Below are 16,972 nucleotides of genomic sequence, written 5' to 3'. Positions count from 1 at the left end.
CAGTAGAGCAAGGAACTTGGTTTTGTGTAATCAACAGGCCCAACCTCAGCTCTGCTCTGCCACATACTGACAGGAAACCCCCTGTTCTGCCCAAGCACTGCAGTGCATCTAGGCCCTCATCCTGCATCTCTCAGGACCAGGGCCATGATCCAAGGCTCCTTCCCAATAAGCCCATCATCTAAGGTTCACAGAGACCAGTCTGCCTTCCACATACACTACTGTGAGTAGGGCTCAAATCCTCCATCTCAGCCCTGGGCTGGAAGCCCTCTAGCAGTTCGACCTCAGGGAGCTTCCCAATATCCAGGAGTGGCTGGTTTTTCTTTGCTGCCATCTACGGCAGCCCTTTCTCCATTCTCTCATCCAGCACATTGCCACTGAGTCTGTCCCCCTCAATGTGACTGTCCCTGAGGGACCGGCTGTGGTCAGCAATGGCCAGCACCTTGTTCTCCATCTGTAGCTGGACAATGCATTCCTACAGCCTATGGATGGCAAGCTGGGCTCTTTCTGGCTTGCTCATAAGTGCCAAGCAGCTCAGGTGCCTTGGAGATCTGGCTTTCCAAGTTGGTAAACTTGATGCTTCTCCACCTGGAAACATTGGCAAAGCTGCTTCTCTGCTCAGGTGGTCTCTCTTGTCTCATGCAGCATCTGCATCTGAAGACAGCTCCTGAGGCTGCTCATCTTGCCCTGTCGTTCTCGCAGCCACAAGTCTAACTTTCTGCTCTGCTCTTGCACACTCTGCAGGTCTCTCTCCAGGTTTACCACCTCCCGGGTCAGCTGCCTGGTCTGCAGCTCATCTCCATCTTGCAGTGCTGAATCCAGTTCATGCTTAGCATGATAGAGAGTAGCAGCACAATTATTTGTATCGTCTGAAAGCATGTCCCCCCATTTAAGGGATACTGTGCCTTTTCCTAGGGAGTAACTATACCCACCTGGCTTGGGAGGGCTCAATCAATCACGTTGATTCAGCTGCCAGTGCTGAAAGAGCTTTTCCATCTGGATAGCTTTCACCTAGGAGTGCTCAATAATGAACTCATCTGCAGAACACTGAGGATGACAGAAATGATTGGGCATTGGCCAATTAATTTAATCTGCTGCTCCCAGTCAGGCACTGGACCTAGTATTTGCCCATTCAAGGCTCAGTCCTTCACCCCAAGGACTCAGTTTAAGGCTACTAACTTCTGTGCCTCATCTCTACGTAACAGACTTCTGCAAACCCTTGGTGGATAGACCATCCTGGTGGAACTGGTCACTGGCTCTCCTTCTAGCCACTGGGTTTCCCCATTGCTCCTTGCACCCCTGCACAGTAGCCCGACACAATGGCTACCTTAAGTGCAGGGATTGCTCTCTCCCAACACTTCACTGGCAAGATACTCCATGGGACAGGGATGACTGATGAAGTAGTGGGGAGACCATAGTCCCACCCATCCCCTCTCCACCAGCCAATGGAGTTGGCTGCATGGGCAGGGGAATGCATGCTGCACTCAGGAAGAGATACAGCAGTGGGCGTATTCCCTTTGCACTCCCATAGAGCTCCACCTGGAGACCACTGTTCGGCACAGCCCTGACTACAGGGCGGTGATTAAAGACTAGAACTGAAGCAGACATTTTCCTCTACCTTCTAAAATAAAGAGTCAAATTTATCCCTTCTACAACGTCCAGAGAAGAAAATAGCCCATATTATTAACTGACATCAAATTAACCTGTGAGAAAGAGACACTTTGGAAGAAAGGTTCTGTCCTGCTCTTGACCATTAACTCCGGATTAAGCCCATTTAATAACTCCAGTCTATGGCCTTGTTTACACTACACAGTTTTGTCGACAAAAGTCAGCTTTCATCGACAAAACAATGGAGGTGTACCCACTACAATGCTCCTCTTGCCAAAATTGGGATATGCGTGCCATCTATCACCCCGCCACAGTGAGGCAATCCCATTGCTTCAAAGCCATCAGGCATTTCCTGCACATTATAGAGAGTCACAGTCCTTCATAGTAGGAGGCGATTAATGGCCCTGCACACTTGCATCACCACAGCCCCCACGGTGGACTTTCCAACTCCAAACTGATTTGCAGCTGACCAGTAGCAGTCTGGAGTTGCCAGCTTCCACACAGCAATTGCCACTCGCTTTTCCACTGTCAGCTCTCAGTCTGGTGTCCCTGCGCTGCAGTGGGGGAGCGAGCTCCTCACACAGGTCTAGGAAGGGGGATTTGTGTATCTGAAAGTTCTGCAGCCACTGCTCATCATCCCATACAATGACAATGCGATCCCACCACTAAGTGCTTATTTCCCGAGCATGGTACCACTGGCTCATCGTGTGCAGCTGCTCTGTGAATGCCAGCAGCAATCCTGAATTTTTTCTTTCCAGGGCACACATCAGCACAGGCACCGCCGATTCACTTTGATTCACAGCTCATGAAATACTGCAGGACCGGCTGTGTTGTGTTCATAATGGGAACCCAGAGGGACAAAGGATTCCCACCTTATGCAAAAGATATATAAGTGGGTGGAACAGAACAAAGGTGGGTGGCCATCATGAGAAATCCCCTAGCTACCGCCTGAGCTGGAACAAGGGCTGTACCTGGGGAAAGGATTGTGCCCAGACTAGGAAGGCATCCAGTCTGTGAAAGAAACTTATTGAAACATCTCTGAGGGTGAGATTTTATCTGTATTCAGTTTTATTATTGTACTAGGCTTAGACTTGCGTGTTTTATTTTATTTTGCTGGGTAATTCACTTTGTTCTGTCTGTCACTACTTGGAACCACTTAAATCCTACTTTCTATATTTAATAAAATTACTTTTTACTTATTAATTAACCTAGAGTATGTATTAATACCTGGGGGGGGGTGGCAAACAGCTGTGCATATCTCTCTGTCAGTGTTATAGAGGGCAAACAATTTATGAATTTACCCTGTATAAGTTTTATACAGGGTAAAATGGATTTATTTGGGGTTTGGACCCCATTGGGAGTTGGGCATCAGAGTGTTAAAGACAGGAACACCTCTTAAGCTGCTTTAAATTAAGCCTACAGCTGTGAGGGGATGTGGTTCAGACCTGGGTCTGGGTTTGCAGCACACTAGCGGGTCTGGCTCAAACCAGGCAGGGCACTGAAGTCCCAAGCTGCCAGGGCAGGAAAGCAGGGGCAGTAGTAGTCCTGGCACATCAGTTGGCAGCCCCAAGGGGGTTTCTGTGATCCAACCCATCACAGCCATAAATGCACCAGATACACTGCACCATTGCAAAACCTCAGAGTGGAAAAAATGGTTTGCTTTACTGTCAGTGTAAACTTTCATCTTCTTCTACAGTCTTATTCAAAAACCTCGGCTATATTTTAATTTGAACTTAATGATGGCTTACAGGAAGTCAATGTTTAGCACAATGGCAGCTGTTTTTGTTTCCCCCCACACACACACACCTACCTTTCTTGGTTTCGATTAAAAGAGATTTATTAAAAAAGATCTTTTGCAGACATGCTGCATTGTACTGCTGGGGACGCAGCGAATCAGTTAATTTTGGAGGGCTGCTAATGCATACAATTTGCACCATCAGCATTTAAGTGAAGAAAGGGTCATTTAAAAAAAATCTTTTACCCCTGTGAAATATCTAAAGTCTACTTCCCAAACAGCATGGCCTCACAGTTCAGAGCAATGGTGGCACCGGCTGCACTACCATGACTAACAGCTAGCACACATCACATCGTAATAAAAACCATGACTTGGAATGCAGTCAAGACGCAGTAGATTATAAAATAGCTTTTTATCTCCGATTTCACTGAGAACAGCAGGGCTGGTGCTGAATGCAGAGGTATCACAAATGGTCTGAAGCCATGTTTTTTGTAGTTAAGGAAATTAGAGTACAATTGTTGTTCCCGCTAAACTTTTGAGCTCATTCTCTTTTTCGCTGCAGCAGCATTAGTCACCTTTTCCCTTGACAAGCCTGTAATGAATGCATGCATGTGGAGAGTACATAAAACTGAGCAACCCGAGCTCTCCGCTTGGCCAAAACAGACCTACATTCCAGAAAGTAGTTCATTTGGAAATGACTCAACTTCTCCACATATCATACCACCCGGGTTAAGCGCTGTAATTTTGTAAGCTGAAGTTAATGAAGAACTATAGGCCAGATCCTCAGCTAGTGTACAATGGTGCAGTTCTACTGAAGCCAACGGTGTGACTGATTTACACTGGTTGCGTTTCTGGCTCCAGGTGTATTAAGAATAACAGAGTATCTACAATATATCTGTATTTTGGATATACCATCAGCCGTCCACACTCAACAGATGCAAGTGCAATGCCAAATCCTAAGGTCCATTTATTCAGTCAAAACTGTCATTGACACCCATATAGAGGGCATTCAATACTTCTCAGGATTGGGTCTGTGTGACACAGAGGCCCATTAATTGTACATTACCCTGTGTGTCAAGCAACTCTTGTCATGCCTGACATACTCACTACATCTAACACACTATTGTCATAATCTGTATCTAAGAAATATCATGTAAGGTATTATATACCAACTGATACCATGCTGGTCTTGAAAATCATTGTGAGCTGTATGTATGGGGTGTGTACAAAGAATTATAAATATGTACTAGAATTACGTTTTTAGCATGTGTTTGGCAAGGAATGCATAAGCTCACTCTGCCCTAGACAAAGGAATGTGTATTAACAATGAAGGTACAATTACATGTAAGGTAAAAATGCTATCAAGCAAGGGAGAAGATAGCATAGCGTCTATACCCCCAAGCAGGAGAATGAAAAGTAAGTCTGAGCAGAGTTTCATTTCACACATTTCAAAGGTTTACTGGACTATAAAAAGAAGAGGAGAGAACCCCCTAGTTATCCTTCACCTAAGGAGTCAAAGAATCCAAATGCTTTGAGCTCTGTGTGTTGGGTCCTGGCTAAAGGTCTAGCCAGCCACCGTGGAAGACAGACTGTGGTGAGAAAAACTTCTTTGAACGAAAGACTCTAGTTTGTTAAGTTAAGTTTTAAGTCTTAGAAGTGTATTTTTACTTTTGTTTGTTTGTAACCATTTCTATCCTTATTCATTATATTTGGTATCACTTAACGCTATGTCCTTTTGTTAATAATCTTGTTTTACTTTACCATAAACCAACTTATGGCTTTGATTGAAGTGGAATTAAAGTAACAAGCTGCTGTGTGTTGTCTCTTTAAAGAAGCCATGAACTTGATCCGGTTTTGTGAGTGTTACAGTAAGGAGGAACTGAATTGTGGAAAGAGGCCTTTGAGGAACTTACTTGTTAGGCAAGGTTTGGACTAGTGGAGTCCTGAAGAATTTGCTGGCAAGGCAGACAAGCTGATGACTCAGGGAGCTCACATATAGCTTAGCAACAGAAAAGCTCTCATTTGCTCAGGCTGAGAGGGGTAGCACAATGGCTCACGGATCTGGGAACCCCAGCAGAACTTAACAGTCTGTTACCATGGTGATGAGCTCAATATAAGAATCTATGCAGTCAAACAGGGTCCAATATAATCCTCCTTTTTAAAAGACCTGTGAGATACAGCATTCTTTGTGACCTTTGGAAAACCACCACGCCAACAGGACTGTTCAATAACATTCAAGAAAAATGATGGTGGTTTCTGTGTAGAAAATCAGCTGTAAAATCAGCTGGGTTGAACCTTTGCAGAATATGTTTTTATTTGATTTACTTCACACTAACAATATGAGACTCATCTTCCAAAACACTTTGCTTTCTCTTTTTTGTCTTTGTTTTAAAAACCCCAGCGCAAGAACATTTGTGCTAGGGAAGAAAAGCCTCACAGACGAATGGCTTTGTACATACACGGATAAAACTGCCTGAAATAGCTTTGTTTTGAAACAATCATTGTCTCTTAGGAATTTTAGTTATTCTGTTGGAAGATAACTCTCAATGTTTTTCTGTGTCTTTCAAAGTAGTTATTTACTTAGGAAGTGAAGGGAAAAAGAAAAGAAGTTTCTTTACTAAATTTATTTTGCAGCTGTGATCATCACAAGCCAGAAAAGGGATGAAAGCAGGCGAAAGACAGGATTACATTCCAGCCCAACTCCAAACTGACATTCAGAAATTGTCCCCAGATTATCTGAATATGGAAAGATTTTATTAGGAGATTCCTGATTGTTAAAAAGCTGGCTAGAGTCCAATGGTATGTGTGCACTTTAGATGTAATTTTCAGATTGGGTAGACTACACTAGATAGTTTTGATTGAACTAGCATGTTCCCAGTGGGTGGGAGGCAGTACCAGTTAGCTGCCAGAGTACAATCCAGTCCAAGACCCCTGTATGTACCTGAGTGTTGAATGTCTAGCCATTAAACAACAACATAGTGTAGATGAATCCAGGAATTCATAACAAACATATATAGTTTCAGGAAAGACCATTTTGTATACTGAAATATGGTACACTATATTTTCTTGAAAAAAGAAAAGGAGTACTTGTGGCACCTTAGAGACTAACAAACAAATCTTTTTGCGAATACAGACTAACACGGCTGCTACTCTGAAACCTATATTTTCTTGGTGTTTTAACTTATGTTTAGTGCCTGCATTTCCCATTTATTTATACACGCACACACATACGTACAGAGAGAGACACGGGGGTGGAGGAGAATAGCTTTCTACTGGAAAACAGCCCAAGCTGTGATGTTTGGATCTGAAGCCCGAACCAAATGGCTCCAAAGTCTGAAGAGGCCTGATCTGGTGCCTTGGTTCATCTGAGTTCTATAAAAGGTCCAAGCAGCAAAATTCAGATTACTTCTCCACAGTCCAACAAGGTCTGGTATGCTGGTTTGGATCCATCTTATACTATTTCAAAATTTCAAGTCTGCAGTTGAATTTCCCCATGTTCCGATTTGGCCTTCTCTCTACTTGCTATAATAACTATATTACGTAGTGCCATAGAATGAAAAAAAGATGCAAAATTAGCAAGTGCACAGAGACCTTACTATTTCCAGCATTGTTATGCAACACCCTTCCTCTGCCCAACCCCCACATTGTGCCATTTCACTCTAGGATGTGCACATGTTCAGAACAATAGCTTGCATATGTGCACGGTTACACCTCTGCTTTCTTTCCACTAGGTGCTGTAGTCTTTGACTTACTGATCTTTCCTTCATGCATCTCTTCAGAAAATTCCATGGTAGGTACATCATTACTAGCTGTCTATTCTATTTCCAGCATAAATTTAAAGTCACCTCTTTGTCCCTTTTGCAGCCCACACCCTGACACATCATCTTCTCACAGTTCTCTCCCACACACACAGCTCATGAAATTACATTCCTAACCCATATGTGTATGATGAATGGTTGGTATTCACCTCTGTTACACAGAACCAGCTCGCTCGAGGGTTTGTAGTGGGTGACAGAATGGCCACTTGTTCGCTGGTTCAAATGTCATTTCGGATGGCAAGGACAAAAGATGGTTACGCAATGTTTATTCTTTGTTGGCCTAAATGAGTCAATGGTATCATAAAAACGGCCAGGATTGACAGTCTTATTTGCAGCCTTAGAGAGGTCAAGAATCAAGAGGTGGCTGGACTACTCTAGAGAGATATTGATTAGGGTGGTGTGTGTGTCCAAAATGAGCATTTGGGCATCTATGTAACACTAAGATATACTGATGGGCAGCCTCTAAATGACAGATAGAGCAGTGATTCTCAAACTTTTGTCCTGGTGACCCCTTTCACATAGCAAGCCTCTGAGTGTGACACCCTCCCTCCCCCATCAATTAAAAACACTTTTTAATATATTTAACACCATTATAAATGGTGGAGGCAAAGTCAGTTTTGGGGTGGAGGCTGACAGCTCACAACCCCCCCTCCCCCATGTAAGAACCTCGTGACACCCAGAGGGGTCCCAACCCGCAGTTTGAGAACCCCTGGGATAGCGAGATAGGACAGACATACCTAAATGTAGGATTTGTGCCTACTTTAGAAAATTATATTTTGCTAGAATAGAAAGCCAACCACAAAAAGCTGCTTTTCGTGGGCCTTTTGTTTCAGTAATTAACCCCAAAAAACAACCTTTCTGCAGACACACTAGTGAAAAACACTCGAAACAGGCCTCACTTTGGCCTTTTTTCCTCTCCAAGGTGTTGAACATGAGGTCAGTCATTCCCTTAGAACAAACATCAGTCTAGTGGAGCTGCTTTCTCGGAGGAAAAAGAAAAAAAAAAAAAGCTCCCGTTCATCATCTTCCTTCAGCTTTTCTCTAACAGAGACTGTGGCAATATCCGTTTAAGTTTAGAAAGCATATTGTTACAGGATGTGTGGGAACCACAAATACCATTCTGAGGCCAAGTTACAGTAAATCCTATTCTTAGTGTCGCTAATGGAAGTACTTCCTTCTCATCAGAAAAGTAAAAGAAAGTAGGCCCATTAATTTTTCACTCACTGCTGCAATAAAAAGGCACTTTACAAGGGAAAAAATGACTCCAATAAGTTACCTGAGGCATTCTCTGCTTCAATATATTTCAGTGTCGGGAGGATTGAAATTAGCTATGTCTATAAATGGTCAATGCCCAAGCTCTGCATAGTGTACCATAAATATGACTTCAATTTTTTGTCTATATTTATGTTCATGTTTTTACATTATTCGTTATTAAGGACACACATTGCAATAAAAGGCTAATCATTTACTACTGTCGTCCCTGGGCATTGTGTATAATACAGTAGAATAAATCAGAAGGAACACATTTGCCCTTAATGTGAATTTAATATGACAAGGGATATTATATGTTCCACTTGATCTGACTGTTTACACTTCCTGTGCCTGGTTTTCCTGACCGACACCAGAACAAAGCAGGAGTAAATCCTTTGAAGTTAATGGATTTAAGCTGATGTAAATGAAGTGTAAGTCAGAAGAGAATCAAGCCTTCTGTATCATGAATTCATTCTCTATTCATTGTAATAGCATTAATTTAAATGAACTGGTTTGATATTCTTATGGCTATTATATATATGTTTAATTTATGCCATGTTTTCTAGTGCCTGGAGCAGGAGACTGTTAGTCAGGACTCCTGGATCCAATCCTTGTTCTGCCCGACTGTGAGCTACTGAGGATGCAGAAGTCCCACAATCACCTTTTGGCGTCATGGAGAGTTATGGCTGCTCAGATATCTCAGGATCAGTAAGTCACTTTGTATTTCAGTTTCCTCAGGATAAGCTGGGGGTTTCTTTTTTAAATGGGATAATATTAGGGCATCTTTAGGATTAAGAAAAAAGAAAAGGAGTACTAGTGGCACCTCAGACTAACCAATTACTTTTTTTTTTTTTGCAAATACAGACTAACACGGCTGCTACTCTGAAACCTATCTTTAGGATTAAGACAGACTGTACTCAGTACCAAATGAGAGACACATTTTGTAAATGCAAAGTGAATTCAGTGCTCATGAAAGGTGCCAGCTTGTCAGCCCTGAAAGTTAACATCTGGTCTTTGTCACCAAGTCAAGTGCAGCAAGTGGCATTGTTACCCCAGAATTTGACATAATACCAAAGCCAGCAATTTTATACCTTCAGCTATTGCCAGCTGAAAACCAAACATCACATAGCTAGGAAAATCTTAGGGGAGGAGACAAGGTCAGACAGCTCCATACTTGCAGTTTGTTAATCAGAATAGGAGGGTGGCACAGAAAGTTAACAAGTATGGAAGAGAGTGAGTATAAAGAGGCCTTGGTTTTAAGTGCCCCGACACATTGTTATGACTAGAAATGTTTTGATGATCACAGATGAGTAGTTTTGCTGAAATTAGGAGAACTGGTGACCCACTAGAAGTCACTATAGGTTATGTGCTTTGTTTGAATAAAAGATTAGGTGAAAGAATATGCTTTGGAGCAGACCAAAGAAGCTTTCTTTCAGCAAGAATCTGACAGCTAAATTCCCAGGGAGCAGCCCCCCCGCCCCGGAATGCTGGCCGCTGATTCCTCAAAACCATTTTTTAACTCTAGATAAATATACTTGTTTTAACATGCACTAACCCTGCTGCGACAGCATGTGTGTGTGTGTGCGCGCGCCTGAGATCTAATAAAAAAGTAGTTTTAGGTGAAAGCACACTTGCTTGTATCAATTATTTATCGGGCAGATTGATTTATTCCTGACACCGCCTGGAGAGAAACAGTTAAGTTACCAGCGCATTGGGGTTCTGAGAAACCCCAGGTAACAGCATCAGTGCAAGCTTCCACTCATGTGCCTCAGCCTTAACATGGGGGGGATCACTTCTAGAGGAAAGAGTAATTCCGTTTCCGTGTCCATTCAATCCTGGGTCTCTCTGCAGAGATCACCAACCCATCCAGTAGGAATTAGTGTGAGACTAGCCTTCCACGTCAAAGATCATGGTGAAATGGTGACTTTGTCTCAACTGATCTGGAAGAATATCAGCAGCCTACAGGTGAAGGTTCGGTAGCCTGTTACCAATCATCTGAGCCATTCACAATGCCATGTGTATACATTTCTGGTCCATGTCGTAATTTGTATGACAGCATAGAAACACACAGTTCCAAATAGCCAAAGCTCTTGTAGCTTAGTCTTGGATGGATTTCTTTCCTATCAAAAAGGATGGGAGATATTATTAAGCATTATGATTAGTGATAACAAATAGTAAAAAAAAACATTTAGGGCTAAATTGTGCCTAACCACTGCATGAGTAATTGCCAGGGGGTATTGGCATGAGGAGTGGGCCTGTCAATACCGGCCTAACTCTGATCCCATTGAAGTCAATGGGAACAATAAGGTGAGTACTAGCTTTTGAAAATATCACCAAGAGACTCCAACCTGCACAAGGCCCAGGTCTGCTAGCAGTATCCGCACTTGAAGCACAGAGGCTACTCCCCCATGGTGCCCCCCAAAGGTCCAAGTCCCCCCCAAAGCATGACAGGAGGAGACAGGGCCATGGCGCTTTTACACAAAGGTAACAAATGGAAAGAAATATGTCCAGAGGAAAAACAACTCTAATCTGTATGAGGTGGCTCTAATGATAAAACCCTAGAATTTAGGGCTGTAGTGGAATAGTGTGACCCACATGAGTTTCTCCAAAAGAGGTTGCCCACTGCCAGAGTATAGAGATTTGACCGATAAACTGAGGTACTGATATGAATAAATAGTACATTTAGATCCCAGGGAACCCTGGTTCTTGTTGCCTCATAATATTGTACTGAAGACTGAAAGTCATCATTAAAAAAAAACAAAAAAACTTTGGTATGTCTGCATTTTCTTACATAGGTCAGTAGGTTAGCAGGATACTAACAGAAAAAGTGCTACAAACAGAAATAAATTGTGGTTTATGCATTTGGTTAGCTGTTGGGGTTAAATGTTGCAATATTTCACCTGACACAAATTCTCCTTTACATTTCCTCTCTTCAGTGAATAAGAAGAGCCTAAGACTAACAAAAGAAAAAAAAAAGAAAAGGAAAGGCACAAATGAAAAGACAGGCGGGAAAAAGATTTCTTTCTGACTCTGTACTGCAGAGCTCTCTGCTTCACTGGTTTTGGCTCAGGACACAAGTCTCAGAAGACTTCTGGTGAGCACGAGAGACAAGCCCTCCAAGTTCATATGTTCTGGAAGAGTTTAACTGTTGTCAATTCAAGACGGCCTTGTGCAGCGCCATCTAAACCACTCATTCACTGTTAAAATGAGCTCTCTCCTTCCCATTCATCAAGGTACTGGAACAGGATATTCAAGTGGGTTCACAGAGGTACCGGTACATGGTCTCCAAATGGGCCCTCAATGGGCCAAATATTTTGAATTGTATTAGTTTTCATACTGGCCTGTCTTACAGAAGCTGAGCAGGAGGGATTCAGTCATGGTATCTTCACAGAAGCAGAATTACAGAGTAATTATCCCTCTCGGATATAAATAAATTAGAGTGATAAAAAGGGACGATCCTAGCTAAATCTAGTTGCAATTTTCCAACATGCATCAACTTCCCCCAACTGAAAATCAAAAAAAATTTAGCCAATGTTTTTTGTGTATTTTATTCTGTTTCAATCATAGCAAGACTGCAGGACAGCAGTATGTTTGCATCTGTAATGAAGGACACTTGAATTGTATGATTAAACCAAACTGGTCCTATATGTTTTTTTTCTCCTGTGTGGAATGCCATTATTTCAATATTTTTATTAAAAAAAAGAAAACAAATGAGTCATGCAATGCAGTGAACACAATCTAATGAAAAGAATATATAGCTCCACCTTTCTTTTCGCAATCAACCTGAGAAAACAATTCAGCTTATTAATGTCCATCATTTTGGCATTTTCAGATGCTTTGTTTTAAAGATGACAATCAGACACGCAGAACTATCGTTTTCCTCCAGTCATTCAGTCACTTATTTCTTTTGTGTGGGTTTTTGCTTATTTGTTTGTTTTTGTTTTTAAAGGGGGGCAGCTGCTTTGTGATCAGCCAAATGTCAAAAATCATTCTTATCATAACAAAGCAGAAAATAAAATATTCCAGGTAGCTCATTGTCATGGACGTTCTTTAAAATCATAAAGGGGTAAGATCTTTATCTTCATTCACATGGGTTAACTTTCATTAAAGTTAATGGGAATTGCACCCCTGCGTCAAAGAAAATACACCTAGTGCTCTGCCTCTTCTTTTTAGCTTTAGCATCCAAGGAAGAAACTATATAAAGGTGAACTTATTTAGTGATCATCAGCTTCCTCTGGAACACAGGAGTGATTTTGGAGGTCCTCAGGGATTTTCTCATTGGCATTACTCATGTGCTTCAGTGCTTTTATAAATCAGACACTTACATTCAAACACATTAGCCAAACGTCCAGTTTGCAAAGGAAATACCTAAAGCCCAGTAAGGATTTCAGTTTGGAAATCTAGAGGTTAATTGACATCTCAGTGACCTCATATCCGCAGTAAAAACTTTCAACATGAAAAATGTAATCTCTGTAAATATTGTAATTAAAGACAAAGTTGTTTTCACAATTGTCGGGAAAAAAGATTGTAAAATTACCCAGGAGGGAAGAAATGAAAGCAAACAGATCTGTAGGAAAATACTCTCATGTTAAATATCAAACTAAAATAAAAACTGCCTATGAAAAATTCACAAATAAATACTCATAATGCATTTGCAAATGTATTATCCTCTCAGGTTTCATAATTCTGTGAGAGTGCGATTACTTAACAGTGGTGCTGTTATAAAATTACACATAGTGGCTGGCAGGTTTTGAAACTACTCCAGAAACCAAAGTCTGACATTACACAACTATTGTATTTGGGTATTTGGCAACAGGAAATCTGGCTGACGATAACTGAGTTGTACCGAGCCCTGCAGTAGGCACTGAGAAACTGTGTCCATTAAATCTGCAGATGGCAAAGTAGATATGAGATTACAGCTGCACACACGAGGATATGACATCTATGCCTATATTCATCTCATGGCTGGTTTCACATGACTCATTCAGCCTTTTTTCTGTTACATGAAAGGGAAGCTAAGTAACAAGACCTCTGGTGATTTTTAAATGGGTCCAAACCTGCTATGGTCTACATTTAAGGAGTAAACAGAGTAAAAAGATAGTCATCACATTCTTAAAGTTGTCATGTCATGGAGTTGTATTAGCCCACCGGTATCTGGGTAAATCCTATGTATATTTCATTATATGTGTTTCCTATGCAATCCTGTTCAAACATACAGGCAGAAGTGCCCAGAATGTAACAAGCAGATCAAATGTATTTACACACACACAGGAGACGAGACAACAACATCAGCAGATGTTATTCCAGCTATTTGTAATGAAATAGAATACTTAAGTAAATAAATGAACACAAACCTGCAGTACTGTCTGTTTTACAAAGATAAGCTGAAAATTTCAGCAAAATTCAAATGTGCCCACAGGCGGCAGAGGATATGGGAGAAATTTCCTGGTTCTCTGCTGTACAGGAGAGTATTCACATAGTAGGGTTGTGTAAGTTACATTGGGTATGGGTCAGAGTGGTTCACAAGAGCCTTTCCTTTGGATATGCATCATCACCGTTCAGAAGTCAGGCCTCTTGTGTTTTGCTCTTAATCAGAGATTCAGATAAATGCTCAAATTGGAACTCTGTTGAAGATGAAGTTTTTCATCCTGTCCTCTGGAGAAAACCCTAGATGTTTCACAGGATTTTGATGCAAAAGAGTAGAGTAACATCTACAGGCCCTAACAGAGGTAGATAAAGGCCCCATTTTGCTAGACTCCATAAAACACATAGCAAGAGACAGTCCCCACTCTGAAGAGCCTGCAATCTTAACAGACAAGACAGACAATGAGTGGGTGCAGAAAAAGAGGCAGAGAGGGGTGTAATGTGACTTGCACTAAGATATATAACCCATAAGTGGCGGAGCCAGGCATATAGAACCCAAAATAAAAAGGAAAGCTGGAAAAGTTTTGCAAAGCATTTGGAGGAAAAATGTGGGTTTTGGTAAGTGTTCAGGGTTTTTTGAGGCATCAAAATAATTTTTTTAATCAAAACTCCATTTTTTGTTCATTTTCTTCAAAGTCATTTTTCATAAAATATGTTTGTGAAAACATTTTGACCAGATCTAACATCTGCCCTTTGGAGATACTATCATTTGGGTCTATGTTCCACATTAACTAATGTTTGGAAGATGAAAGCTAAAGCATATATACCAGCAACTAACAATGGGAGGATAACAAATTCATTTTAGCTAGTAATTAGCCATCCGTGCAGAGAATATCTCCTGAAGATCTATTGGAACAAGAGCCTGGAGGAAAAGTCCAAGCCCCCCAGGGCTGGCACACAAGCTTGATACCTGATTCATTCAATTCACCACCTTTTCTGTCTGGTGATGTTCAGGTTCTTTAGGAGGGCCAATTAACCTTTAACGATCAGCAAAAAGTTCAGCGCTGCCCTTTAACCCCCTCCCCCCACTTTCTGATGAGCTCTCTGATCCACTACTCTGTCTATGGGAGCAGTCTCGACAACTGTACCTGTAAATTATAATTAATGTCTTGATGCCCGTCTGTGTTTCAAACTCAATATGCACTTTCACCAATATGGAAATTACAACATTTCTATGGGCTTTCTGGGACACAAGCAAACAATGTTAGACGCTGGTAGGTAAAATGCTTCCCTCTCGCATAGCTGCCAAGCAGGTCCCCTAACTAATATTCTACTTGCTCTATTTAGATCCTGATCCTTACTCTTGGGAGTTCCTCATGTTTAAGGCATAGAAGGCCATGTGACTATTTGAAATACGAAGTCTGAGAATGACATTATAATGTGGACTTCTGTTAAAAAGGAGGTCACACTAGATGATCACACTGGCTCCTTCTGGCCTTATAATTTGTGAATTTATAATGTATGCACATCAATTCATCTGTGTGGTACCATTCCATCCACCCATAAATAAATCACTCTCAAGATAGTACTGTATTTCTGATCAACTGCTATATGCCAGGTTGATGCATCGCCACGGGCAGCTGTCCCTCATTGTAGCCTACGCTCCCACCAAGGAAGCTGCAGACACTAATAAAGAAATGCTATCAGCAGCTAACAGCAGTGACACAATCAGTACTGCCACACAATTAACTTATTATACTTGGAGATATGAATGTTGCCCTAAGTTGTCAGAGAAATGGCTTCAAGACTACTCTTGGATCATTTTGCTCTGGAATAATAAATTAGAGTTCTGTGACATTTCTTTCCTTTTGCACTTCTTATAATATTGCCAGCCCTGACAGTTGGTTCATAGATATTCATCAGGAAACCAGGATATCCAATGAAGCATTGACCAGGAAGGAGCTGGACCATATATTCGTCCTGAATCATAGTATAGTAAAGTCACATTGGGTTTACAGATGTGCAGAAACCCCAACAAATAGTGGCCATCGTCTCCTTGTTGCAATTACCCTCCTATTTCAACACAAGTACATGCGTGTTATGCAACAAAAGGCATCTATGAAAATTCAGCACTTGCTAACAAATACTCTGTCACAGTGAATAACAAATTCGACACACTTGGCTCTCCCCTGGATGAATCAGCTTGGGCAGCCATAAGCACAGTCAGCTGAGAAACTGAAGATGCCATCCCAAAATCTGAATGCGACCAGTGATGCCCTTAACTATCTGATGAGATATTTTAAATTTTGCAAAACAAATTTGACGCCAGACAGCACCATGATGATGCTGAATGTAAATGTTTACAAGGCATTTTTCAGGTGACAGCAAAAATAGATCATTATTTTGAAAACTTGGCAGAAGAGAGAATAAAGGTCTAATAAATTACAGCCTACACTCAAAGCTATTAAATCACTTCAATCCAAAACTGGACTTTGCTCCAGGTTTATGCAGACAAATAAGGCTGATGGTAAAAAGTGCTCAACCCAAGAACTCCTGCAAAGATGGAAGGAATATTATGAGGTTGCAATTAACCATCCTGAAGCAATCCATGCCCTGATCTGCATGTGTTAGTAGTAGATGCAATCCCTGACCCCATAACCTGTGCAGTCATGTCTACATTGGAAGAGTACCACCCTGCTATAAAGAAACAGCAAAGAGGCTGAACCCAAACTGCTCAGGTGCACTATAGAGCCCATAAGTGTAACATTACACCAATTTTTTTGTCCAGGCTTGAACTACTGGGAAGGTACCAGCAGAGTGGAAGGAAGGATCTTCATCATCCCACTTTGTTAGTGGAAAGGCCCGCACACTAATTGCAGCAGCCAATAACTCTTTTTTCTGTTCCTGGAAAAAATTCATACATGTCCTTCTAGCCCAGCTCCAGCCTCTCCTTGAGAAACATCATCACCCAGAACAATCGGGCTTCAGTGCTGGGCAATCTACAATGGACACTATGCTTGCTCATCATCGTTTATCTGAGACCCATCACAAATTGAATCATCCTTTGACAGCAGCAGTGACGGATTAGCCACTGGGCCAATGGGGGGGTCCGTAGAAAAATGGGCACCCCTGCACCCCACCCACCCACCACTCCTGCTGGGGTGTGGAGTTGGGGTGCAGGGGCTTGCCCTGCTCCTCC

At 41.8% G+C, this 16,972-nt stretch overlaps 1 long non-coding RNA gene across 1 annotated transcript; it reads left to right on the top strand.

The window, feature by feature from the left end:
• The first annotated feature begins 4,847 nt into the window (after positions 1-4,847).
• LOC140916862 (uncharacterized) lies at positions 4,848-12,074 on the top strand. Its single transcript, XR_012160672.1, has 4 exons — positions 4,848-4,934; positions 7,072-7,130; positions 8,976-9,117; positions 11,346-12,074. It is a non-coding gene; the product is annotated as an uncharacterized lncRNA (long non-coding RNA).
• Positions 12,075-16,972: the final 4,898 nt, after the last annotated feature.

This window comes from Lepidochelys kempii, chromosome 9 (genome assembly GCF_965140265.1).
Source record: "Lepidochelys kempii isolate rLepKem1 chromosome 9, rLepKem1.hap2, whole genome shotgun sequence".
Lineage (NCBI taxonomy): Eukaryota > Metazoa > Chordata > Testudines > Cheloniidae > Lepidochelys > Lepidochelys kempii.
Note: the sequence above shows the minus strand (reverse complement) of the source record. Positions and strands in the feature narration are given on the sequence as shown.